Source organism: Camarhynchus parvulus, chromosome Z, assembly GCF_901933205.1.
Source record: "Camarhynchus parvulus chromosome Z, STF_HiC, whole genome shotgun sequence".
NCBI classification, from domain to species: domain Eukaryota; kingdom Metazoa; phylum Chordata; class Aves; order Passeriformes; family Thraupidae; genus Camarhynchus; species Camarhynchus parvulus.
In genome coordinates, this window is record NC_044601.1 from 24,886,100 (window position 1) to 24,913,191 (window position 27,092).

General features: G+C 39.3%; 1 protein-coding gene across 1 annotated transcript in view; it reads left to right on the top strand.

The window, feature by feature from the left end:
* MCTP1 (multiple C2 and transmembrane domain containing 1) overlaps positions 1–27,092 on the top strand; it is a 208,392-nt gene that overhangs the window by 129,934 nt on the left and 51,366 nt on the right. The gene's annotated exons all lie outside the window — the stretch shown is intronic.

Genomic DNA, 27,092 nt, shown 5'->3' on the forward strand with positions numbered 1-27,092 from the left:
TATTTATCTTTTTATTTTCTATTTTTGTACTACTTTTGAAACTGTTCCCCCTCAAAAATGGAAAAGAAAAAAGGATGCCAGAATTTTTTTGAAAGGCAGAATATATTAGTTTTCAATTGCATGACTTGCCTTAGTCTTAGCTGAAGGTAAGTGTAAGAGAACACTGCTGCTACTGCTGTTACCATTACATGTTGGATGTATACTGCAGTGGCGCGTATAGGGTGGTGGAGACACCTTTGTTCCTAAAAGTTAACAAACAGAGCCTTTGCTTTTACATTCATAATTGAGTTCATTCAAATCAGTAGGAATATCCCCAACAGTAAATCTCCACATATTTATAAATATTTGCCATATTTGATCTGGTTGGGTACAAATGTGTAAAAGATGCCGAGGAAGAGAAAGCATGCTCTTAGGTTAAAGCACTTTCCCAAGCATTTTTTCACGATCTCAAAAATACTGACATGCTGCTGTTTTTAGACAAGTGATTCTCAGTACAGTTGCACTGTATTGAATTAAATACTGTTTATACAAGAGGTATAGGATAGATGTACATTTAATAGGATACAAATACTTCCTGTCTGGCACTTAATTGTATTTGTAAGACCAAACATTAATTTTGATCTTCAGATGTGATCTTTTGATAGTTGTGGCCAAGTTTATTTGTCAATAAAAATAAGCCTGACATAAGTGTATAGAAGAGCATACAGCTTATTTAATGTTTGTTGATTAAAAAAGAAAGCATCTCTTTTTTTTGTGGTACAGTAACTGATTTAAATAAAGAAACCCAGGAAAATACAGGCATCATTCTAATATTTAGAATTAAATTGGGTTAACTGAAAATCTTTGATATTATGAATTTTAAAACTTTGTTAAAATATGTTCTTTAGTCTGAAATTAAAAGGTATTTAGTTTAGTGGTAATGCTAATTCTGTTATATTTCTTCATAAAATGGGATCCTTTTTCCTGGGCTTCCCTGCATGTCATTCTCTGCTCAAGCCTGTAGGTAGCACCTTTGCATCACACAAAAATCATTGCCTTTCCTGAGAGACAATTACTATTTAGGTGGGAAAGTCTTTACTTGTGCAGACCTCTAAATGTAGCTAGTACTATTTGCATAATTTCCAGACTTCGATGACAATATGTGATCTTAATACAGCAGATCACTCTCATGAGGTACTTCAGAGGTACGATGTTCTCTCATAATTATTTGTTTTAATGTACTGTCCATCAGGTATTAATAAATGAGCATAATTCTGCATTTATATTTCACATTTTCTTTTTTTGTTCTGTAAATTACATTACACTAGTGGTCTCTTTTATCTGCTGAGTAAGGTAAACCCTATGAATTTAACCAAACTCTGTTCATCCTTCTCCCTTTGGACTTGATCCATGACTTACAACAGTCAGCAGCTAACCTTAAAGGTGCTGCCTTGATGGTCAGGGAGTTTCACCAAAACCACTGCAATGCAGGATCAGGCTACCCCATAAGAATACCAACTTTGCTGTCAGTGCTGGGGGGGGTGACTCATTACCAATGCTTCCATTACTTGCTTCTTCAATTTCAAAATGCAATATCAAAAAAATGTAACATAGGCATTATTTTTAAATCTGAAGCTGTTCTGCAAAAAAATCTTTGGAGTTTAACATTCCTTCTTTTTCCCCCTCAAGTATATACTTCATAATATCACTGCTTCCATTTCTAGAACCCACTGGTAGCTAATCATCTCTTAAAATGACAGTTTGTTTTCCTTTGGAGTTGCTCTTAGGTCATATAATGCAGAATGTCTCTAGGTTTATTATTTTTCTCCTAAGAGGTCATAACAAAGAAAGTCTGGTTATCTATCACCCTTACCCATGATCACAAGTGTGCTGAATAAAACTGCTGACATTTATTTGATTCTACTAAGATTGTGCTTAATTTTAGTGAGAGTCAGCAAATAGGGTTTAAAAAAAAAATCATACAAAGCTCTTATTAAGTACAAGTTAATGATGTTATCTGTGTGCTGGACTGGGATATTTGAGAAGGGAACACAGAATATCTGAGAGAGACTCCCATGAGCAAGATGATTTTTAATCGTATTGTCTGAATGCTTGGTTGTGTATTAGAAGAAGCAAAGTGTGATGCAGGTGGGAGGGAACTAACCTTTGACACACTGTAGCAGCAGAAAAACATCAGGACTATCAGCATGGGAGTTTCCAGCCTTTCCCTTTCTCACTAGAATAGAAGGCATTTTTGTTGTGGATGAGAGAAGCACGGATTGAATTCCCACATGCACTGAGCCACTCTTTGTCTGGGTTGGGTTTTTGTTTTGTTTTGTAAAATGCAAACCTTTTCATCTTTCAAATTGCTACAGGAATCCAAGCAAGCATAAAAAAAAAAAAAAAACAAAACAAAACAAAACAAAAAAAAAAAAAAAAAAAAAAAAAAAAAAAAAAAAAAAAAGAAACCCACCAAAAAAAAAAAACCAGAGAGGAAAGTATATTTTATCAGTTGTTTTGCCTGAGCAAGTGCTGCATGGTTAACAAGGAAAGCTGACTTGTTTCTGAAGGCCCTGCTTCAATTTGTCATGTCAGTGGCCAAGTTAGAAAGGCACTTGCTGTCCATAGCAAATGCTCATATTGTAACTCATAAGGCAAGGGAGTCATTTCCCAGCTTGGGGCACCCAAGGAAAGCAGGACCACATCACGACTGACTATTGTCAAAACAGAGCATATACTGCATATACAGGAGAAGGAAAAACATTAACACAAGGAAAGGAGGCAACTCTAATACAAATTTGAAAAAATCTTGGTTTAGTAATAGTTTAATTTTTTACTTTGCTATTGCATCCTCACACCACTACATATCTCTACATCAGGTATTTTACATGCAGATCATATGCAGGTATATATTTGTGTAGGTGTACACAGGCATGGCTGGTAGGTTTGGGTTTTTTTCCTGTATATTTACTTTCTCTTTTTCAATTCTCACCATGTGGTAGAATAAGGCTACATTTATTTCCTACCTAAGCATGATAGAAAACTGTTCAGCTGTTTGTCTGGAGGATGAGCTGCAAGTTTTATTTTTTAACTTTTTCGTAGTTAGATAACAATAGATAGAAATCTGTTGGGTTCTGTGATGGAAAGATTACAGAGAAATACATAGATGATAAACTTAAGATAAAATGTCAATAGATCAATTTTGCTGTTTTCTATTGTCTTCCTGCTTTTTTTAGGTGAACTGATTGGTCTTTAAGAATTATTCAGAAGATAAATACTATGTAGCTGTCATTGAGATGTGCAAAACTTATATTTCACAGATATCAATATCTTAGGAATAGTATCTTAAGAAAAATCAGCATTTTCGATGTTTGAAGTAATTTAAAGTTTACCTGGTAATGTATTTAAAAATTTTCTGTTCCATGATGACATTCTACCTATTAGATCAAACTCTTTTTCAGTAAAGGACAGACTCAGTACATGTGAATGTGTTTACCTGAAATATACCTTCTTTTGGGGAAGAATATCTTCTATTATCAGGAAAGCAAATAACAATTTGTCACTGTCAAGACACAAAATCAAATTTTTGAAGGAAAAAATGGGAATGCAATCATGAGCTTTCATGAGGTATTGTAGTCCTTCTTTTAATGTATTTTTCTTTTTGAGTTCTGACATGGATAAACATTATTGACATACTGTTTTAGAGGATTACTGGTACTACTTTTTCTATGATGTGAAAAACCCACACATGAATTCTGTTCTCACGAGGCTATTTTTACCTCCGGATTTACCTGTGTTTGATTCTCCACTCACTTACACCCTTTTAAATCAAATTTTAGGTGTTTTGTTGCTGAGGCTAGTTTGCTGGGGCAGATTGACAGTTGGGGAGAAAGAATTACATGTTTCAGCAGTGAGGCTTTCATTCATTTAGGTGGGTTCTAACAGGATATTGAAGTCACTGCTTTCTGGATTCCTGTCATTGGAAAGGCGTGGCTGGGTTTCCACCACTACATGCCTTTCTGTCATTTATGTTTATTGTCCCCACTAAGAAAGGGGTTTCCATTTCCTGCAGTAGGGGTGCTGTTGCCTGAAGTAGAGTTGTGAGTTAAAGATTCAAGAGAAGACAACTGAAGAGGCTTACAGCCAGTTCTTTGGCACCTGAAATAGTTAATTTTGGTGTTGTGGTTTTAGAGTGGGATGCAAACACTGCGCTGTTTTCTGCTTTCTGTTGTGTCTATATATATACATATTCAGAGAGAGAGAGAGAGAGAGAGAGAGAAATAGCTATTAATGTATAGATATAAATAGCTGGATCCTATCCAATAATTTTGCATTCATAAACAAAAGGTTTCTTTAACCCGTTTCTATTGAGAAGGCTATTAACCAAGAGCCCCTACTGTAAAATATTCACCTATTTGAAAAACAGCACACAGATGGGCTTGGAAACATCACAGATCTTACAGGTTACTACAAGTTCTTATGTGAAAGGCCTTTCTTATACTACTTTGTCTTGGTTTAAAAGACAAATGTCTCCCAAGGAAGGCAGGAACCTTCCTGGAATGAAGACCCCTCCTCCCAAATTACTATAACTTTGAAAATCATGGAGCTTCCAGGCAAAAATATAAGAAAAGAAATAACAACTCCTTATTAGAAAAAAATAAAAAATAGAACAGAACAAGCAGGAACACATTAACAGAGGCCTCCCACGCGTTGAGTGCTGTTTTTCCATGCTAGTGCAGTTATGGCCATGGCTGGCAGGCCATGTTGGTAGCTCAGGCAAGGTGGAGGTGCTGCAGAGGTGCTGCAGAGATGCTGCAGTGACTCACTCCTGTCTGGCACGGGCACTCCGGGGCGAGCATGGAACCTCCTCAGGGGCGATGGCAGCCTCTGACAAGAGGGAGGGGAGGAGGGATTCCCCCGAAACTCACGCAGGCAGCAACTGGTTTTTGCACTACCAAGCAGCAACAGGAAGAAGCAGAGAAAGCAGGCAGATTCTATCAGAGTGCTGAATTGCAGCGTAGCAAGGTCACGGAGCTGAATACACAAAACTCCCATAGTGACCACTCTGCTTGATGCCCAAATGGCAGGAAAGAAGGGAGCCCTAACCCCCAGCCAATACTTGGGTCAGCCCCAACACCTCTCACAGCAGTGTGACATAAGCAACCTGCCAGACCTCTCCATACGTACAATTATTCCACCGCTCTCCTTGCCACAGAAGCTTTACCCTCTTGGCCTGCTTAATGGGGTGATGGCTCCTGGCTGTGGCTGCCCTTCGGGTTTGTGTGGAGCCGGAATGGCTGTGACATCTGTCAGTTGCACTGCTGTGTTACCCACCTATCCCTCTGACTGCAGGTGGTGTTTTTGGGGAGTGTCCCTTGCCTCTGCTGCAGGTATCTGGGCAGCATACTTTCCCCCTGGGGCAGATTTTGGGGTAGCTACCCAAGGCAATTAAATGGACCATGTTGAATAAACTTGGCAAAAACATCATCAAGAATATGGTACCTTTAGCAACTGTGGGGAATTTAAACCCTTCAAAAGGTCTTGTGGTTGGCCTGAAAAGGTGAATGAAAGACTGGGAGAGAACACCCCGCTGTGTTTCTCCCCAAAACAGGTACCATGAACCCCCAATGCCAGCATCTTAGGCTGTGGTAATTAGATAGCCATATGCACACAGTCCAAAAGAGGTTTACAAGCATTGAATTACTCACAAAACTGACTCATTCTACAAACTTGTTAACAGTCCCAATGGCATTAGTTTTGGGGCCCATGTTTAGATAGCGATCCGCAAATGGAAAAAACATGAACGTGATCAACTGCCAACTGAACTGGGGTAAGGTGGACCATGGTGATTCCTAATGAGGTTTCTGTAACCAGTACACGAATGGGTTACCCAAGAACTGTTATCCTCTTTTCATCCTTTTCTCTCAAACCACACATTAGGTGCCAATTAATTTCTTGGTTTAAAAGACAAATCTCTCCCAAGGAACCTTCCTGGAATGGAAAGAAGACCCTTCCCTCTGAATTATTGTAACTTCAGAAATTATGGAGGTTTCCAGCAAAAACGTAGAAAACAAGAGTGACAGTTCTTTACTAGGCTATATATGTATGTAACGGAACGAGCAGCAAAACAGAGCCCGGAGTTTCCAACCAGTTAACGCGGATTTCCCTGCGGCACAGTGATTCCCGGAGCGATGGTGGCTTGGCCCAGCGCGGAGGGAGGAAGGAAAATGGCACCTTTTGCTCACTCACAGGCAGTGTTCGACCTCAGCACCACCGCCGACAGCAGAGCAGCAGCTGGGGGAGGCAGGCAGATGCGATCACAGTGCCGAGTTGCAGCGCTGCAATATCCCTGGCCAAGGGCACAGCCTCTGCAGCACAGCCCAGTCCCCCAGCAGAAGGGAGCAAGGCAGGACGGAAGGACAGACCCACACCCGGGGAAGTCTCGGGTGGAGCAGGTAACTTTTCAGGCAGTATGCTCATCCTCCTGAACTGTGGGAGGGACAAGGGATGCCCGCTTCCCCCGCTGCCTCCACACACAAGGTCGCTCCTTGCGAGTCTTAAACATTCAGTAACAATCTTCGGGCCTGGGGGGTCTGGGATACCTTATCCTTATGAGACGTCTCCAAGACACATGTATGTTGAAGGATGCACTTTTTATTTCAGGAGCGTTGGCAGTAGTGGGATTTTTTTTTCCAGTAGATTTAGATTTTTTTTAGATTCTTATTCAGTAAGAAGTCTTGTCCCCCTCTGCCTTTATCTCAAATGCACACAATATGCTCACATTTGCTGGAGTCACAAGCCTGAAGTGAGTGCCAGGCTCCTTGACTATTGTTGGCAAGACAGCAGGCTCAGGCTGAGCGCAATGCTGCTGAACATTGAAGGAGAGGTGCCTGCAGCCTGGCTCAAACTGGCTCAAACTGTGGCCATGCCTATGTAGCCATTCTTTTTTGAAGGTGCAGGGGCCAACACCAGCTGAGCACATTCCGAAAGTGCCACAGATACTACCTCAGTTTTCTTTGTCTGAGTTCTGTGACCCCTTCTCAATATTCTTGGTTTGCAGTCTGGCTAAAACCTTTTGTGGGTGTGTCAGCAATCTTCAGCTGCCTTTTTCCCAATCATATCTATTTTATTGCACTTCAGTAGTATCTGTGAACTGTCAATGAAGTAACTAAACTCATGTTAGCAGGCCAGAAATGTGTGAGATCTCTGGAGTAATTTCGATTACTATTTAAGAGTAGTAAAGACTCATAAGACATGTAGCTGTGAACATTTGGAGATATGCTTTTTTGTCCTACTTTTGATATGATGAGTTATTTTCCTTGTGTTTGAGTGTCTGTGTGTGTTAAGAAAGAATAAATTATGAAATGGCATCATGCTTTCTCTTATAACAAAAAAGATAGAAAGAAAAAGAGGATTAATTTTGGGGAAAAGAGAAGAGGAAAGGAAAGACATGCTAGATGGTTTTAGGTCAAGTTGTTTTCACACGTAGATTATACAATTTTTTAAAAATACGAATCCCATGCAGTAATGCCAATCTGCTTCCTACCAGAATTTTAAATCAAAATAACTTATACCTCAGCAGCCAGCTTTGTTGGTAAAGGAACCACTCTATTTACACAAGTTAACCCATTAGGTAAAAAAAAATCTTGATTGTAACTTGAAGCGGAGGCTATTAGTATAGACTTTGTCAAAAGCAGCTTCAAAATCAAGAAAGGAACTGTACCTTTTGATTATTTTTCATAAGGAAGCATTGACATCTTTATGCTGCCTTGTTATCCACTAAGCCATCAAGTGAATCTGGGCCTGTTTATATCACAATTACTTTAATTTCACATATTTTTTTTTTCTTTCTTCTATGAACATTTATAAAGTCTGAACATTTATAAAGCCCTTTCTTTTCCAAATCTAAGCAATGCAAGACCTAAATCAATCGTAAGTGGCTACCATTTTTCACAGTGTGGTGTATGACTGTGTGTTAATTGGATTATTCCCTGATGTGTGGTGTAGTGTTTGTGGTAACTGTCAGTATGCATAGCTGTGTTTATTTTCACATACTGAGGCAAATTCTCAGTATGTCTTCAAATTAGCTCCTTGCAGGTGTTTTTTCCTGAGCTAATCTTGACAGACTCTCCCTGCCAGATATGCCCATCTTCAAGAGTAGGAGAACACTACACATGCAGGAACCTCTGTGCTTGGGGCTGTATGCAAATTTAATGCCCAGCTCATGTTTGTTTCTCTTACATGGATGACAGACATTTTAACAATAACTTTTGCATTTCCCCATGGAAATCCCATTGTTTGACTGTGTATGTGTGAGCACATATGCGCATTTACTCTCTCTATGTGTTTGAATATGATACTGGCAACACCTATACTTATAAATAAATACGTATAAGCCCTTTCTGTATATTAGTATATCGTTAAAATGAGTGAGAAATCTTGTATCAAGGATGAGTTGTCAAACAGCACTTTATCAGAGATGTAGCTAGATCCCAGAGAGACTTACCAGATACTAAAAAACATAGAGGGTGGAAAATGTGATAAACAAGAAATTGACACTGAAAGTAATTCTATAGCACTTGGGGTTTCATGCAAAAAACAAGTGAATTGGAAATAAGCTTTTGGTTTCTGATGTTTGAAGCAAATACAGTCAGAGTGAATGATATTCCAGCAATTTCATACAGAACTTTCTCCAGATATGTCACAATTTTCATGACTTACATGAATTCTCTCTGCTGCCACAAATTTTGAAAGAGCTGGGAGTAACTGAAGAGCTATTAGCTGTTTTCTGTTTTTAAGAGGAGTAGCCATAGTGTGGGTACTTGGACACCAACATCTGTATGTAAGCCCTGAAATAAAAATTGCCTTGGCTGGCAAGGGCACAGCAGAGCATAACAGCATTGCCTCCCTCTTACTCTTTGTGTATGCAGACGTGCCTCTTTCTGAAAGGAATTACCCAAGGGGGAGATTGCATCCTTATCCCAAATGGGACATGGGTGGTGTACCTTTTTCCCAGTCTGTAAAACCAGCTTTCAGTTATGCGGATTTATATGTTTAAAGTCAGGTTGTACAAAAGTCACTCTTCATAAGAACTTTGAAACAGAAATTCCAGAAATATGAATAGAGATATTAAAGATATTTTAATACAGGGAAATTCAAACAGACAGTAAATACTGTTTTACTGTTTTTTTTACAAGAATTGTTTTTCTTTAGATATCATGGTCTATCAGTATGCTAAAGTTGTGTTTCAATAAACCTTCTTCTCTACTAGTCATCATTCACAATGCATTTGGGGAGCTTGAAAAGGCAGCCTTATAAACAAACTATCTTTTACTTTAATGTACTGCTAGAAAACTCATTCTGCTCCTTTTTTTCTGCCTTAGATGGGAATAACAATTTCATGTTAGTGGTGTGCAGAAGAAAAACAACAGAAAACACCCATCTACCTAAGTATTCAAAGACTGATATCACAGTTCAGTAATTCAAACAATTGTCTTTTTATTCTTAGAACCAAAATTGCTGTTTGTATGGAGGAATTAAAGAGAGTATCCCATAACTGAGGTATATTTAATATAAGATGTTATACCTCAACAAGTTTAATGTTGTTTCACAAATAATTAATACTATGTGATAGTATTGAACATTATGTGATAAAGTGACAGGAATTAAAGAAGTTATATAATTATCTGGTGAGGTTTTAACGCTGCCATTATTTTTTAATTTCATGCATTAATCAGTTTTAGAACACACAGCTTTCCAAAACATCTGTTGCTTGAGCATATTTTTATATTTACTGCTGTTACTTCTCTTTTTTGTTTCATGAGATGCCTTCCTTTGTTTCAGATTGTTTTTCTTCCCTTTCTTACTTGGGAGGGACTCATTAATGTTAGAGTGAAAATATCTCAACATTGGATTTTCTTCCAAACTGTTGTTCAAAAATCTGTTGTTTAAATGCAAAAGTACTAGAAAATGTGCACATGCCTTGGCAGCAACAGCACGTGCCCATGTGCACAGCAAGCACCCGTGGCTGGTGTGGCGGGAGGGGGGCGAGCAGGGGCTCCGTCTCTCAGCAGGCTACCCCACCAAGGGGTGGAGAGGAGCTCTGTCTCTGGGGGCACTTCCCCGGGGAGCCTCCTGGGCTGGAGAGAGCCTTTAAAACCTTTCTCACTGGCAGGACTTGTCCAGGCCACTCTCCCCGAGGGTGGAGAGAACTCCTTCCTGCTGTTAGGGGAGCTTCTCCAGACGACCCAAGGGTTTCCTTGGACAGCTGGACCGTGGGAGGGGCTGTGCAGTATATAAGAAATTGCGGAGTGCATCGCCCCAGCCCTGGGCCTTGCCTTCCCTTGCTCGCTTCTCACTGGCCCTTCTTGCCCAGCCTTTGCTGTCACAACACTGCCCTTGCCCTTGGCCCTTGCCTCTTGCCCGTGCTCATCCACCTGTAGCCCATGTAATCATCGCTGCCCGCTGCCCTGCTGTCCCACTGTTTGGTGCCCACTGTGCTGCCCACAGCTGTCCTGCCACCCTTCCTGCCGCCTCATCACCCTCTGTCCTGCCCAAACAGCGCATCACCCACTGAGCGTCTTGCCACTTGTGGTCAGTTCCTTCATTTGCTTCTGCCTTTACTGTCTCCACTATTGAGGCCAATTTCTTTCTCCAGATCAATACACTGCTCACGGGTGTAATATGACCTTGCTTATGTCTATTTTCACCCTGCAAATCTTAGGAATCCCCCTCAGTCCCTGCTCTGGAATGGGACATTGTCTTTTATTGTGCTCTGTGATAACTTGCTAGTCTTCATACTGTAATTTGATACCTTCCATAATCAGGGTTTCCCACATATAGATCTACACTAGACTCTACATTAGCATGTATTTAGAGGTTTGATGATAAAGATGTGTGGTAGTGTGGAAGAAAATACAATCAGAGGCACTGAGGTGTAGCTATGTCTTGTGTGATTTGATGGTGAGGGGAGGCTCATGACACTCTGTCTCATTAAGTTTTCATATGAGTTTCCAGATTTAACCACCAGTTAGGTAACCATAGATGCAGGATCAACACAAAACTGCCATGACTTCTTAATGTGATTTTATGCATTCCAAAATTACGTAGGAAACAAAGGATACCCTAAAAAAGCCAAAGGAGCCCTGTCTGTAAAATGGAGAGTTGTTTTACTTTCAATGAGTAGATGTTATATATTATTTTTACCTAGGCAAAACAAATGCAAAGTAGTGGATAGATTTGATACTTTGTCTCATTTCTGTGAACAGATGTAAATAATCAATTGAAGAACTGAGGAATGAAACCTCGTCCAATTGCTGAATATATGTGGCCCAAAGGACCTATGTAAAGGTGTATAAATGGAATTTAAAAACATGTGGAGCAGAGATTGCTGTGCTATGTTATCAAAGAGTTGTACCTGAATGTGTATATAAACTGTACACATAATGTATATTTCTCTTTTTATTTGGAGCCCTTTCATTTGTCTTTCAGATTGGTATGCTATTGGTGCTATTACGTGTTTATTTCAATTATGGTGATTTCCACATCACCAGTGTTTAGAAAAAATGGAATTGTGGACTAAGACACCAATATGTCTTTACTGGTAAAATTTTCCTAAGTGTTTTCAAAGACCCAAGCTGCTGAGTCCATCAGCAGCACTGATGGACTCAGCCTTGGCCAGCGGTGAGTCTTTCCTGGAGCAAGGTGGCATTGACTCAGTTAGACAAAAGGGAAACTTCTGGCAGCATCTCACAGAAGCCACACCTGCAGTCCCCCACTACCAAAACCTCATCACACAAAAACAGTACAATGTGTCTATCTGGCTGCCATCTTCTGTAGATCTTTTTTTCCCCAGCAGCCTTGATGCTCTCTCCTGAAGCATCAAGAACTGCAAATGGTCCCGGGTGGGGGAGATGCATATGCAGGAGCTGCCAACTAGAAAATCCCATGTGTTGTCCTCTCCAGGCAAAGAAAAGGAATAAGGATCCTGATTTGAAGCTAGAACCTGTTTGCTAAGGAAGGCTAGTGTTGTTAAGGTTGAGTGAGAATTAGTGAGAAGGCTAACAATGCAGATACCCTTGTTGGAGTCTTACAGACAACCAACCAGGATGAAGAGGGAGGTGAACTATTCACTAAGCAGATGACTGGTATTTCATAATAGCCAGCCCTTTTCTTGTGGAAGACTTTAGCTTGCCAGATATTTGTTGGAAACAACACAGCAGAAAGGAGGCAGTCTGGGAGGTTCCTGGATTATGTGGAAGAGAACTTTCTGTCACAGCTGGTAAGGGAGCCTGCCAGGTGTAGTGCCCACTAGATCTGCTGTTTATGAACTGAAAGTGGCGGGAGAATGCCCATCCTGAGTACAGCAACCATAAAATGAGAGAGTTTTTGATTCTTCATGAAGTAAGGAGTGGGGTTAACACAGCGCCTACCTGTTCAGGACACAGAGAGTCCCTTAGGAAAGAGTCCTTGATGATAAAGGGATCAGGAAGGGCGGAATCTTAAAAGCACAGGAGCGTGCTCTATTGTTGAAAGACAAGCCATCAGGCAAGAAGACTGGTCTGACTTTTGCTGGAACTTGGGATAAAAGAGTTTATGACCTTTGGAAGAAGGGGCAGGAAACCCAGGAAAAGTACAAGGATGTAGTTAGGATGTGCAGAGAGAAAATAGAGGCAAAAACTCAGCTAGACATCAAACTTGCCGCTGCTGTGAAAAATAGTAAAAGTAGTTTTATAATAAATGAACAACAAAGGGAGGTCCAAGGAAAATCTTCATCATGTATTGAACATGGAAGGGAAGCTTTGTCACCAGGGATGATGGAAAGACTGAGTACTTAATGCCTTCTTTGTATCAGTATTTAACATAAAGACCTGTTATCCTCAGGACAACCAGACCCCTGCACTGATAGACAGGGACAGGGAGCAGAACAGACCCTGCAGTGCAGGAGGAAGTAGTGACTTGCTGTGGTACTGACACATTCACAGCTCTATGGGGATGGATTGGATTCACCAAAGGGTACTGAGAGATCTGGCAGGAGAGCTTGCCAAGCCACTCTTCATCGTTTATCATGAGTCCTGGTTAACTGGGGAGGTCCCAGACAGCTGGAGGTTGGCCAATGTAGTGCCCACCTACAAGAAGGTTTGGAAGGAGGGTTCAGGGAGCTAGAGGGCTATCAACCTGACCTCGTGTTTGGGAGGGTTATGGAACAGATATCTTGAGTGCCTTCATGCATCACAAATAGGACAACCAGGGGATCAGGCCCAGCCAGCACGGGTTTAGGAAGGGCAGATCCGGCTTGATCAAGATGATCTCCTTTTATGATGAGGTTACCAACCTAGTGGATGATGAAAGACTGTGGATATTGTCTACCTTGGACATCAGTCTCCCCCAGAATTCTGCTGGGGAAGCTGTGTCCTGGGTGACCCAAAAAATGTGTATTCTGTATTTCCTCTGTGTTAATCCATGGAGTCTGTTTTACTGTCACTTTAAGATTCAGCAGCCCAGGAAACCAAACTTGTGTGTTTTACACTGGGTTCACAGAATGGGGAATGGGGGATCCCTTTAAAAACCAGAAACAGATGCGCGTGGAGTTCTTTCTTCTGTTATCTTCTGGCTATCTAGGGGTTGGCATGGGGCAGATCTCTGAGTTGCAACCAAGAAGCTACATTTTGCAATCCAAATCTTCTCCACAATGAACTTTGCAACAACTTTCGCTGCTGCTGCTTTGTGCTGTGCTGTTTGGCAAGGTAGTTTTCTTTTGTTCTCCTGGGGCTTTGGAATCTCACAATACCTTTCTCTCCAGCTGCTGCACCAAGCCAGGAGAGATCAAGCCCGCTGCACAAGTTCCAGCTGCTGCCCACAGCTGCTGTGCTGTGCCGGGAAGCTTGACTATCTATCTCTCCGTGAGTTCCAGCCCCTGAGGGTGGTCGGTGTTGCAGCAGCTGGGAAGTTTCTTCCAGCATCCCAGCAATGTTGATTTGTTTTGGACAAAAAATAGTATCTTGGTTGTTGCTGTTTTTCTTTCTAGTAAACTTTTATTTTTTCACTTAGACCTTCCCACATTCATTTTTCCTTATTAATGAAAGGGGAGTGGTTAAAATTAAAGGGGAAATAACTCACTTTTGAGTCACTCTTTTGTATAACTGTATTAAACTAAGGCAAGCTGGCAGCCTGTGGCTTGGGCGAGCGCACACTTCACTGGGTCAAGAACTGGCTGGAAGGCTGGGCCCAGAGTGTGGGGGTGAATGGTGCTGCAGGTGATGGTCAGTCACTACTGGGGATCCCCAAGGCTCACTATGGGTTCCAGCCCTGCTTAATGTCTTTATTGCTGCTGTGGATGAGGGGATTGAGTGTACCCTCAGTAAGTTGCAGACAGCACTAACTGGGCAGGAGTGTTGATCTGCCGGAGCATGGGCAGCCTCTGCAGAGTGATCCGGCCGGGCCGGGCCAAGGGGCCGAGGCCGGTGCTGTGAGGTTTAACAAGGCCAGTGGTGGTTCCTGCACTTGGATCACATCAACCCCATGCAGTGCTACAGGCTGGGGGAAGAGTGACTGGAGAGTGGCCCAGGAGGAAAGGACCTGGGAATGCTGATTGACAACTGGCTGAACGTGAGCCAGAGTGTGCCCAGGTGGCCAAGAAGGCCAATGGCATCCTGGTCTTTATCAGAAATCGTGTGGCCAGCAGAACCAGGGCAGTGATTGTCCCCCTGTGCAGTGGTGATTCTCCAGCTCAAGTCCTGTGTTCAGTTCTGGGCCCTCCACTTCAAGAAGGACATGGAGGTGTGGGAATGTGTGTCCAGGAAGGGCAACAGAGCTGGTGAAGGGTGTAGAGAGCAGGGCCATATGAGGGGCAGCTGAGGGAGCTGGGGTTGTTTAGCCTGGAGAAAAGGAGGCTCAGGGGAGTCCTTGTCACTCTACAACTGCCTGAAAGGAGGCTGTAGCGAGATGGGGTTGGTCTCTTCTCGCAGTCAGTGATAGGATGAGAGCAAATGGCCTCAAGCTGTGTCAGGGAAGGTTAATTTTGGACATCAGAAAGGATTTCTTTACTGAAAAGGTTGTTAAATACTGGAATGAGAGCAAATGGCCTCAAGCTGTGTGAGGGGAGGTTCAGTTGGACATTAGGAAGAATTTCTTTACTGAAAGGATGGTCAGGCACTGGAACAGGCTGCCTAGTGAAGGGATAGAGTCACCATCCCTGGATGTATTCAAAACAGGCTGGACCTGACAGTGCTATCGTTTAGCTGACATGGTGGTTTTTGTCAAAGGTTGGACTCTGTCATCTCTGAGGGAGTAAGGGAAGGACATCCATCAGAGCTAATCAGAGGTCTGGTGAGAGTGAGCAGAGGGGGAGAGGAGTCTATACCTGCTGGAATACACTTGCCTAGAGAACAGGTAGTTGAATTCCTGAGTCTTGCAAAAAGCTTTCTTGAGCATCAGCAAAACATTTATCCCCCTCTCCAGATGCTGTTGTGAAGACATTGGGCAAGCAGTGTCATTTTGAGAGAGTTACCTCGAGTGGTAGACATGAGCTGCAGCTCTGAAGAGTCCAGGTCTGCTCACAAATCATCAATCTGCTTCAGTGTGACAGGTCAGTTCCACAGGACTTTATAGATTTATTAAAAACCCAGGTGAAGTAACTCCTGACTTCCTCTCCTTGGTGTCACACAAAGCTCAGGTGGAAGGGAGGTACTGGGGAATTGGGGAAGGAGAAGTGACATCAAAAAGACAGTCTGCTAAAACCCCAAGTCTGCTCTATCTTTAATAAAAAATACAAGGTTAGTAATTATGCTGTAAATACCTCATCCACTGTGACTATGAGAATCAAAAGATCAAGCCTCTTGAATTTTAAACGTCATTTTTATTTGGGCTTACTAGAAACACAACAGTGAGTAGAGAGGTTTTTCACATGTGCATAAATCAGTGTTAGTGATTCAGGGTTTGAGGTTAGAGCAAGCAGCTGTACTCCTTTGCCCTAAGGACAGTTTCTTGTTGTGTTTCAAAGACTTTTTATGATGAATTAATGCACTAAATCTTGTATAAAATTGAAAAAAAATCTCTTTTAAGCTGTAGACGACTTAATAATGAGACTTCTCTAATAGAATATTTGGCTGTTTTGGTTTGTTTGAAAGATCTTGAGACTTGAACAAAGTGTTAAACTACAGAAGCCATATGGGTATAATTCCAAGTCTTGGGCCCTGCTCATTTAAATTTACGAAATATCTGTTTTCAGAGTTTGGTCCTTTAAAGGAGAACTCTCTGCTTCCTGCCATATATAGCAAGTTTAAACACACATACAAAATCTGTAGTTTTTTAAACACTGATTGTGATGTCATTGCTATGTTATTTTATATAAACACCCCCCCAAAAAAACCCAAACAAACAAACAAAAACCCCAAAAAATCCACCAAACAAAAAAACCAAAGTCAAATACTCTGCATTTCCCTATTCACATTTTAAGGATGTTCATTGAAGTAAATATCTATAAATGTACTTCTTCTTCCCTGGTTAGTAAATGTTATTGATGATGGTCCTGGCTCAAAAAATGCTTTTTAGAGCTGTGAAACATTTCTATGTTCAAGTATGGCTAAACATGTTGGAGTGGCAACCATCTAAATCAATAAAATGTAATTCTGCTGAAACAAAAAACTACTGAGGTAGAATCTATGAAACATCATATATTTGGAGTCTACAACACTACTTCCTGCAAATGTGGAGAGAGGAATATAGCTTGGGTTCTAGCATTTGCTGACTGGAAATATAAACTATAAAAACAATAGGATAGTTGTCAGGACACAGATCTCTGTGGTAAATATGATTTAATGTAGTTTGTAAAAATACAGATATAATTAAATTTATTACAGAAAAACAACTGGTGTTTTCAATAGCATGAAAATATACTTCTCCCTGCAGAAACATCACTCAATGAAAGCAGCAGAAGATAGTTTCTAGGATCATAAGAAAGAATTTTTTTTTTTTTTGTTGAATTTATTTGTTCTGAAAAATTAAATTGCATGTTATAGATTAAAAATCTTATTTCTCAATTTATCTTACAAGAGTGAACCTTAAAATCAGATTTAAAAATACAAAAAACTGTATTGCGGGCTGTTTAATTACATGGTATAGTCTTTCTGTGTTTTGGATAGGTGATGCCCTATCCAACTTACTGCTGCCCACAGAACTTGCTGTTGCTTAAAAGTATGTGATTCAAAAATGTAAACTTCTGAATATTGTTCACCTTTACTTCTCTTTCAGCCTTCACCTCTCTTGTCTCTTTCCAGCACCTTATATGAATGGTTACTTAACTTTAACCAAAATGTAAGGGGGCTTTCTGTAGTTTTTAACACAATAATTCAGTTTTGTTTGGTAAGTCTTCTTCTGATATTCCTTTTCTTTTCTTGTCCCATGAAGCACCTCTGGTTTTTCCAAGATGTCAGTTTTGTGCTTGCCCTCATTAAACAGGTCACTTATGTACACATTGAGAGAAATCTTTTAGGTGACTGAAAGTGCCTCAGACATTGTAAATATGAAAAGTGTATTTGTTAACCAGGTATCTGACTCCATTTCTTGTACAACTCCCAGCAGTTCAGAACGTTGCTCTTGCAGGAAAGGCTGTATTAGTCTGATGTGATTCCTCAAACGCCTGAGGGTAACTGAGGGTAACCTGAGGGTTACTCGGCAGAACAGAGAAGTTTAGCAAGGGCATGAAGTAAACTCAACCAAAGAAGACTGAGTGGTGATACACTAGTGAATATGCTAGTTATGTTATCAATTACATTTGTTTAATAATTCATAACTGATTCTACCAAACTGTGAAGTGACTGTTAGTAGACGTCCTCCCACTCCTTTGTGCTATGTTTTACAATAAAAAGAGAAAAAATATACAGGATGTACATATTCATGAACTGCATTCTAACTTCTGTCTTCTCTTTATCTCACTGAAAAATTTGGAGTTTGCACTGTTTATGCTGATAGCAGAAGTCATTATGTTCTTTATTGTAAAATTTGTTAACTTTTACACAGAAGCATGTGAATATACTTTAGCTTTCTTGGGACCTGCTCTAGTCTACTGTAAAAATTGCCAGCTAAAAATGACCTTGAAGAGTTTTGTTTTGCATTTTGTTTAAAGAAAGCATTGCAGAGTATAATTGCACCTATCCTACTAAAGAACAAAAAATACTTACTTGTCTCGCTGACATCAGCCTGGGGACAGACTTATAAGCACAGGATTTGGGTTGTTCAAACACCTGGAGCTGCTTCACTCTGTGATCTAAACTGTTATTTTCTGCTAAGTTCTCATTTCTGCAACGTACAGTTGTACTCTGCACAGAAAAATTTAAGTACTTGGTAAATACTGAAGAAAAACACATAGCCTACATGCTAACATGTAGATATCTCTGGCATCAAAGTTATTTCAAACAAATCATTGAGGGTGGAAAGCTATAGGATGTTCATAGGGAAAGAGTAAAAGACTATAAATAGACTAGAAGAAGTTGGTAATGTCAGCCCTAGTTAACATTAGAGTTGTGAATAGGAACAGGCACTCATAGCTGTAGATGGCAGAGCAGACACATACATCTGCAGACTCTGAGAACTGAAGTTTTGGAGGCAAATGAGATCAATGAAGGAGAATTTTTTTTAAGTACAATATAGACTGGGAGATCAAGTTACAATGAATGGCAAGCTAGCTGAAATTAATTACTGAAATTAATTTATTAATTAAAATTTCTTTACAAATAAGTACATTAAAAGGTAGAAAAACATTTTCCTACATTGTGTGAACAAATTGCAGGTCATGTACTTTAAAGCTGGTCAGTAATAGAGGAACAAATCCTAGGCTTTTTATGTATTTGCTTTTATACAGTTATACTCAACCAATACTCCAGACATCACAAAACAACATGATGAAGCAGGTCATAAATCATGAGTATGAAAATCAGCCTGGAGAACCCACTGAGGTTGACTGATGATCTTGAAAAGTTGAAATAATTTCATAATTAGATGTACTTGGACAGAGTTTCTTTAATATAATAAGGACATTACAGTTCCCATCTGTGAAATTAGACTTCAGAGACTCCCTATGGAAGTGTCTCTCCATAGGGAAGCCAGGCATACTGGTAGTTACCAAAACAAAACACAGTATTTTTGCATTTTATCACTGGAAATCACAGTCTACTTTAACACCTTTAGCTACAAGGTTTTAGTCTTCATTCATACGGTTTAAATTTTATTGCTGTTGTTTTCACTCTGACAGTTGGTAAAGTGTCCGTCTTCCTACAACCAAAGGACTTAACTTTATCAAAGATTGTACTTCCTAATATCCTTTGGTCCTGATGGTCCTTTTATTTTGGTGGTGGTTATTTATGAAGGAGTAGCGAGGAGGACTTATTTAGGTTTTCTGACATACCAATGAATATGGGCACTATTTAAGCATTTGTGAAGTTTATGTTGTTCATATTTGCAATTTTTAAAGTGACTTACTTTTCATTAAAAAATGTATTTTCTATTTTGCTTTGGAAAAAGTAAGTCTGAAAGTTTTGTATTTTCCAGTATTTGGGTAATGGTGACTATTTCTACCCTATTAAACGTTTTAATAGTGTTTTCTTAAAATGTTAAATGATCTTCCTTCATCTGCAAAAGTGGATAGAAGATAAGTGAGGGAGCAGCTCAAGAAAAAGTTAATCTGATGCAGTATGTGATGTACAGAAAACAGTATTTCTAACAACTTCCATACAGGTGTTTGGGGAGTATGTATGTTGTCTGAATTCTGGTAGATGTACAGTGAAGTGTAATTAAGCTGAAGAAGGTACCAAATATTTTTTCTCTATACCCAGTTTAATAACATTTGATGGACAATTTAATTTTACAATATTCAGGCTTCTGGGAGAACAGGAGGCCAGTTCAAAGCCCATCAGCTTCTCATAAGGCAGTAAGAAAGGAAGGGGGCAATGATAACATTTTGTTCCTGGATTGTCTGAAGAAATTACATTTTTCAAATTGAATTGCAAGGTGTAGATGACAGAAAATTGATGCCCAGGTGAAATGATAAAATGCCTACATAATGAAGGAAGATAGATGTGAATATGTAGATCCCTGGTTGCATGTGATCTTTTTCAGCACAACACAATTTAAAACTGTACAGAGCTCTTAAGATCATCAATCTATTGTGCATAAATTGTGTGTAGTTATCTAGCATGATCCATGTTGCGATTTTACACTTCTCACAAAGTCAACACCTTAGATTTTTCTTCTGAAGTGATTCTCTCTCTCACTGGAGATACTCAGGATCTGTTTGGACACAGTTCTGTGCCACATGCTCTGGGATGACCCTGCATGAGTAGGGAGGTTGGACCAGACAACGCAATGTGGTTGCTTCCAGGCTTAATCATTCTGTGATTCTCTGAAAATCAATCTGGGGACATCAAAAGCAGTTTTTTACTTGGAAAATAATATTTAGAGCAGTTTTTAGGTAATGTCACTTAGACAAAACGTGGACCATTCAGTGAACAGTTGGGTATTGTTCAGAAAATGTGGTATTAAGATGGGATGGAGGTTCAGTGACCCTAATAGCCCCGTTCTTAGATATGCTTTTGATCTTATGTACCCTAGCTGGTCATTGATGCCAGGTGTCAGTGCTCATAGGAATTTCTCATAGTTTGTCAGCATTTTTGCAGTCTGACAGAAAAAATCCATCTTGAAATGGCCTGTGAATGGCAGGAGGCTGTGTGTATGGGAATTCCCTTAGTGAACAATATTTTGCCCTTTAATTTTATCCTGAATACTAACTACCCAGATGTAATAATGCAGCTCAGAAACTCTTAAATGAAGGGGAAAAAAATGACACAAGAGATTCCACATTTTGAAAATATTTTTGAGTAGTATAATTTTTATTCCCACCTAACTTTTTTTAGTAGATAGACTAGCAACTGGTTACAGCAGTAAAAATTTTATGTCTGTAATCCATGTGCTGTTTAAAGTGGCACTTCATTTGTACTCTGAGTTTTGCATTCTTGAAGTTGTTGATATTCTCAAAGCAAAGATTGTGGTTCTTCTGGAAAATTATTTTGAAACATCTGTTAGAAGTTGTAAGGAAAATAATTATTTGTAAGCAAATAATTAAATAAGATTTTCAGAATTTTAAAGAAAACATTTTGTTGGTACTGACAATCTTGAAGAGATGCAACATACATTATGGTAATTGGATAGCAGTATCAGCACAAAGCAAAGGTTGTTCTGGCTGTAAATGTGTTTCACAAATAAACTGGGTGGTTTGATGCAGATCAAGTGAGTCACATCTAGTTTTCAGAATTGCTGCTTTAGTAACAAGTGGGTACACTGCAGATGGATAAAAGAGTGCGATTAAATAGAACCTTGGGTTTGTTGTACAGATTCCCAGCATGGAAAACCTGTGAGGAAAAATGTCCTACCTAGTAAGTTCTTATGTTGCTTTTTTTAAAATTTCAGATATTGAAGCTAAAGATTAAAATTATTCCAGTTTGTTAACAGTTTCAGAATGTATCACATTTTAATGTCTTTCACAATTCATCATTAATATTCATTGAGCTTAACATTAGCCTTTTCTTATTTTCTTCTTCTCATCTAATGCCATTGTTTAATGAAATTTTCTTTTGGTATGTTCTTCTAGATGCAGGACCCAAGTGCTCTAGCAAGTGCTAATATATAGCTTTCAATACATCAAAATACATCAAAAGCCCCATTTGGACTGGCATTAATTAATACTTCATCTATTCTGTAAAGTTCTTGTTTTATTCATCATGAATGTATCTCTTTTTTCTCTTTCTACATGAAAAAATAGAAAGAATGGTAATAAAAATCTAAATTGAACTCAGTGAACTAAATCTAAAGTGAACTCAGGTCTTCTAATTCCAGCAAAGAGAGTGAGAATTCAAACACATCCATGTTAGTTTCTGAGATAAAGGAAAAGATCTTAGAGAATAAAAGATACTAATTATTATACATTTCTCAGACTCCCAAGACCTCAGGCATTTAAAAGAGAACCAACACTAATCCAAGGTGGAACTGAAAATTTGTCAAAATAAAGCAAATGGGAATTTTATAGGGGTTTTTTTCTGTATTTTTTTTACATGTTGTATGCTTTTATTATTTTCAAGTTAATTTTTTGTGTGTACAGAAAAACAGAGTAACAAATAATGCCTTTCAAACTCAAATCTTTCATACTGCACCTCCTCCTAGCACTCAGGTAATTGGAACTAAAATTGCAAGACTGATAAGAAAAACTGCTGGAGTATGCTTTAGAGTAGGTTTAAAAGGCATATTTCTTCCAGACTTATCTGAATGAAGGCACTGCATTTGGAGTGGATTCCTATAAGTGTTTATATTAGTGGTAGTGTATTTGAGACCTGTTGCAGCTAAAAGAAATGCTTCTTGATTTTTTATAAAAGTATTGTACCAGATCAGAGGAGTTGTGATTGCTAGAACTGACTACTTTCATAATGGAAGAAGCTAGTATCTCTCTAAGGTGCAATACAAAGTAGTTGCCAGTGTTTCATAGTATAAAACACCATGCAGGAACCTTAAAACCTGCAGTCCTTGGTTCAGTCTGTATCAAGAAGATATATAGGTTCTGTCTCATTCTTTCTAGTCCTGTGAGAATACATCAAGGGACAAAGCCTTAGGTGATAAAATTGTCATTTTAAGCTTAAATGGTAAATGGAAGATCCTGTGTTTGGAGTGCAGTATTTGGAGCTGTAGACATTGTCTGTTTGTGATTGTGCCAAAATGCTGTGCAGCCAACTTTTGTGTTTCCAAGGTAATCAAGAGATTGGTTATAAATATAAGACAAGGATATAGATAATATGTAAATAAGGCTGTAGAGATGTTCTGTGAAAATGATCAAGGAAAGCCACAATTTGAGATGGACATTGCAGCATGAGTGTTGTGCCCTGTGTGAGACAATGGTAGTGGGGATGTCTCTGTTTTGCTTCACTCCCAACACATTACAGCTCATGGCTCTGGGTACTACCAGTGCCAATATCTGGTCCACTGAACTCAGGCATTTCTGTGGAATTAACATTTTCTAGTTTTGTCATAAAGCTTTCAAATGGCAGTTCTTGCTGCCCTCCTTCAATATGTCCTCTGGTCTCTTCTGTACCTGAGGATGAGGTCAGTGTCCCCTGTGAGGTTGATCCTTTTTTTTTGCATGCTCTTCCCTACTAGCAGTCAAAACAAAAGCAAAAGGAAAAAAGGAGAAGAGCTGAGAAAAATGGGGGTTACTGCTGTGAAGTGGGTGCAAACAGGATTTTGTTAAAAATGAAAAGAGGTTGGGTGGAGGTAGATAAAAAGAAATCTGAAATAATTGTTCTGTAGAATATGGCTATTCCACATAGGCAGAAATCTTTCTTTTCACTTCTGTCAGAAGATAGTCAAATAGAGAATCTCGTGTCTTAATCAGAAAGAAAAATACTCATCAAACACATCTCATCACTGGAAAGCTAATGATCCACAGCTGCTAGTCTGAAAGGGCAGGCTTTTTTTCTCAACAGTAGGAAGTGTTAATAATTTTGGATAAGATTTCTTTTCAAAATATACTGTAGTTTGCAAAAGAATAGGATATTCAATATCCTAACTTAAATTAATTTTTGAAGTGCTGTACACTAGGGATAGTGTCATGAGTCTCTCTGAGTGATGATTTAATGCATGTGTCTCTCACTAAGAGTATAAACTGAAAATGACCAGTTCATGCCTGTTACTCTGAAAACTTTGATCTCGTGGGAGAGATGAAAAAATCCCTTCCTTATTTTCTTCTGTATAGGAAATGGCAGTTGTATTAAATTGTAACCTTTCAGACTCACACTCTTTTCTTAAAATAGTTAGCTTGTTTTAGTAGTGATGAGCATCCTTTTTTTTACACACACAGCCATTATTTTCCTGGAAGTTATCATGTCAGATACCATCCACTAGATGCTTTACAGACATGGACAGCTCTCAGAAGTGTTCTTTTATACTTATTTGTTAGCTTTTCTGGTTTGGTTTGGGTTTGGGACTTTTTGGCCTACTTGCTTAATGGAATGTTTGTTTACTTCTCCACCTTTCATGAAGGTTTGTGCATTTCACTTCCCTCTTCTCTTTCACCTCTGCTATCAGGCCTTTCATCCATAAGAACTGAGTCCTGGAGTTTTCTTGCTGTTCTGCACCAGATTTTGGATTTGCTCATGTTTACTTAAAAGTTTTGTCTGATACTGGAAATCTGCTTGTTTTCTCTCATACACATTTCATGACTGCATTTCTTGTCTGCGAAGAATAATGAGGCCGTTTAGGTCAGAGGGCCATAACTGTGCTGGTCTCATGCAGCACACATATCATTTGTGTTGCAAAGTTTGTGTAGTGCCTGGCTGAGATAGTTGCCTGAAAGGAGGAACTGGTTAAAATTCAGCCAGACGAGATGGAAATTAAGGTGGCAGGTCAGCAAAATCATCTTCAGGAGACGACAGGTGTAATATCAACATTTTGAATGGCATGTCCTTACAATTTGTAAAAAAGGTAATATCTTAATATGTTTTAATGACTGTACTGTAAGGAGATAATGCCCTTGAAGGTCATTTGGCCTTTAGAAACTTCAAGGGAGAAGTGTTTGAATTGGAATTCATCAATATTCTGGAGTACAGAGTACATGATGACCATCTTCCTCAGACTCTAGTCAGGTCCATGTCTCCTGAGACTGTGTGTGGATTGTTGGCTTTTTTCCTCTGGGGCCAGGGAGTGTTTAAATAGTACTTCATTTCTTAACCACTTTTTAACCAAAGTTCAGCTGGGGCCCAGATAAAGACTGTATGTGTTGCCTTTTCTCAACAGGTAATCTCTAATATTTACTTTTTTGATACTTTGTGCTTTTTGCTGGCTTCCAGAGCACCCCTCAGTGCGCATCCATTGACTCAGTATTTCTGGGGTTAAAGCATGCAAGAATATTTTGCTTTTCTTTTGAGACACAAAATTTGTTGTAAGTTGGTTACATCTAATTTGCCACTCTCTTATATACAGCAAGGTCACAGAGCAGTTCTTGAATGAGATGAGGTATTGCTTGCTTCTGTTGTTGTTTTAAGCCTAGCTGCCTAACAGCTCACAGCCATTTGCTCAAATGTCTCCTCTCTTCCCCCACATCCTGGTGGAATGAGGTGGAGAATTGAAGTAAAGTTTCTACATTGAGATAAGAACAGTTTAATAATTGAAAGTAAAGTGAAATGCCATAATAAATGGAAATAAAAATGGTAATTAAAAAAAAACCAAACAAAACAATGCAATGCAGTTTCTCACCACCTACTGACCCTTGCCAGACCCCTCTTCCTGAAACCACATCACCCACCCTTCTGGGTAAGTCCCCCTGGTTTATATCCTGAGCATGATGCTCTATGCTGTGGAAATACCCCTTTGGTCTGTTCCAGTCATCTATGCCAGCTGTGCTCCCTCCCAGTTTATTTTGATAATCTTCCACTGGCAGAGCATGAGGCAATTCAAAAAAAGGCCCTTGACTTTGGATGAACACAACTTAGCAAAAAACCCAAAACATCAGTGTGTTATCAGCACTATTCTCATTCTGAATCTGAAACAGCTGCTAGGCAGAAATTAACTCTACCTTAGCTGAAACCAACACAGCTTCTTAGGCATTACCATGTCTAACAGATTTTCTTTTAAACTAAACAACCTTAAAAATTTTTTTTCTTTCAAATTAAAAACTTCTAGAAATGCCAATATCCTCGTTTTTGTATCACAAACACTGCTTTTCAGTTCTTTTAGTAATTATCATGTTTGTCTTGCAGTTTCATAGGCTTGCATATACATAGTAAAAAGTGGTAGAAAGTATGGGGGTGAGATAAGTTACCTGATGTTGAGAAAGATTACCTAAGATGTAGAACTATTTTTTTGCTTTCTATGTGGGTGCTTGTATTTGATAAGATCATTTTGTTCTAACTCCTAACAAAAATCTAGCAGAAGACTCCAAACAAAAAATCTAGCTGAAGACTATTAAAATCTGCATTTTATTCTTACTGGTCTTTACATACATCTTGACGGCTAATTTGGGAAAATGAGCTCTGTTTTGCTTTATCTAGGTATTGTCTTTGCTTTAGGTTTGTGAGTTTTGTAGCACAACACCTCAATCCTTTTAGAAGGTATTAAAAGTAATAATATTCAAAAGCTTTACTGTTTGAATGAAAAGGCTTATCAAGATTTCTGGGTGTTTATCCAGCTGTAGTATGTAGTACAATTTGCTTTCATTTTTTGTTGTTGTTGTTTTGTTGTTTGTTGAAGAAAACAAATCCCAGCTGTGGCTACAGCTGGCTTAAATAAAAAGGGGGTTCATTGATAGGGAAAATTGGAGGTAAAAATGGTTTTAGTTTGGCCTGTAGTCCAATTATTTTTAGTTCTTTCCTGTAAACCATTAATTTTGTAGCAGCATTGGTAGGGAACAATGTCTAGACAGTGGTGTATGGAGCTGGCAGTGGGATGGGTTTCTCCGGCAGTGGGATGACCAAGTTGATCCCATGCTGAAGACCAGCCCCAGTTATTTAGGCACACATCTCTAGGAGATGTAACCCAACCAGGCTTCTGGCAGCCCCTGGTCACACAGCACTTGAGCTGTTTTGAGCTAACACTGCAATAAATCAAAGTTTTCAAAGTGGTGGGCTTAGTTGGCTTCTCAGCATTCTTTTTAAACTCATTTTTGATGAATTCAGAGTCAGTTCTATTTTACTATACTTTCTTTAAAATAATCATATGATTTAGGTTTTACTGTGATTTCTTGCTAGTTTTCCATGCAAAAGACTTCTGATTGCTACTTCTGTTTGTTTGTATGACATAAGTACAAAATTACCATGTTCTTTTTTTCTAAATAGCAGATTAATATTTAATCAACTTTTGTGCCACCTTTACACTGCTAGACGGTTGTTTCAAGCTATAACCAGATCCAATAACATGTTGAGGTCTTCTTTAAATTTATCATATCCCTGTGACATGAAAAATGGAGAGGGACTTTTTACAAGGGTATGTAGTGATACAACAAGAGATAATGGCTTTAAACTGAAAGAGAAGAGGTTTAAATTAGATATTAGGAAGAAATTCCTTATTGTTGAGGATGGTGGCAC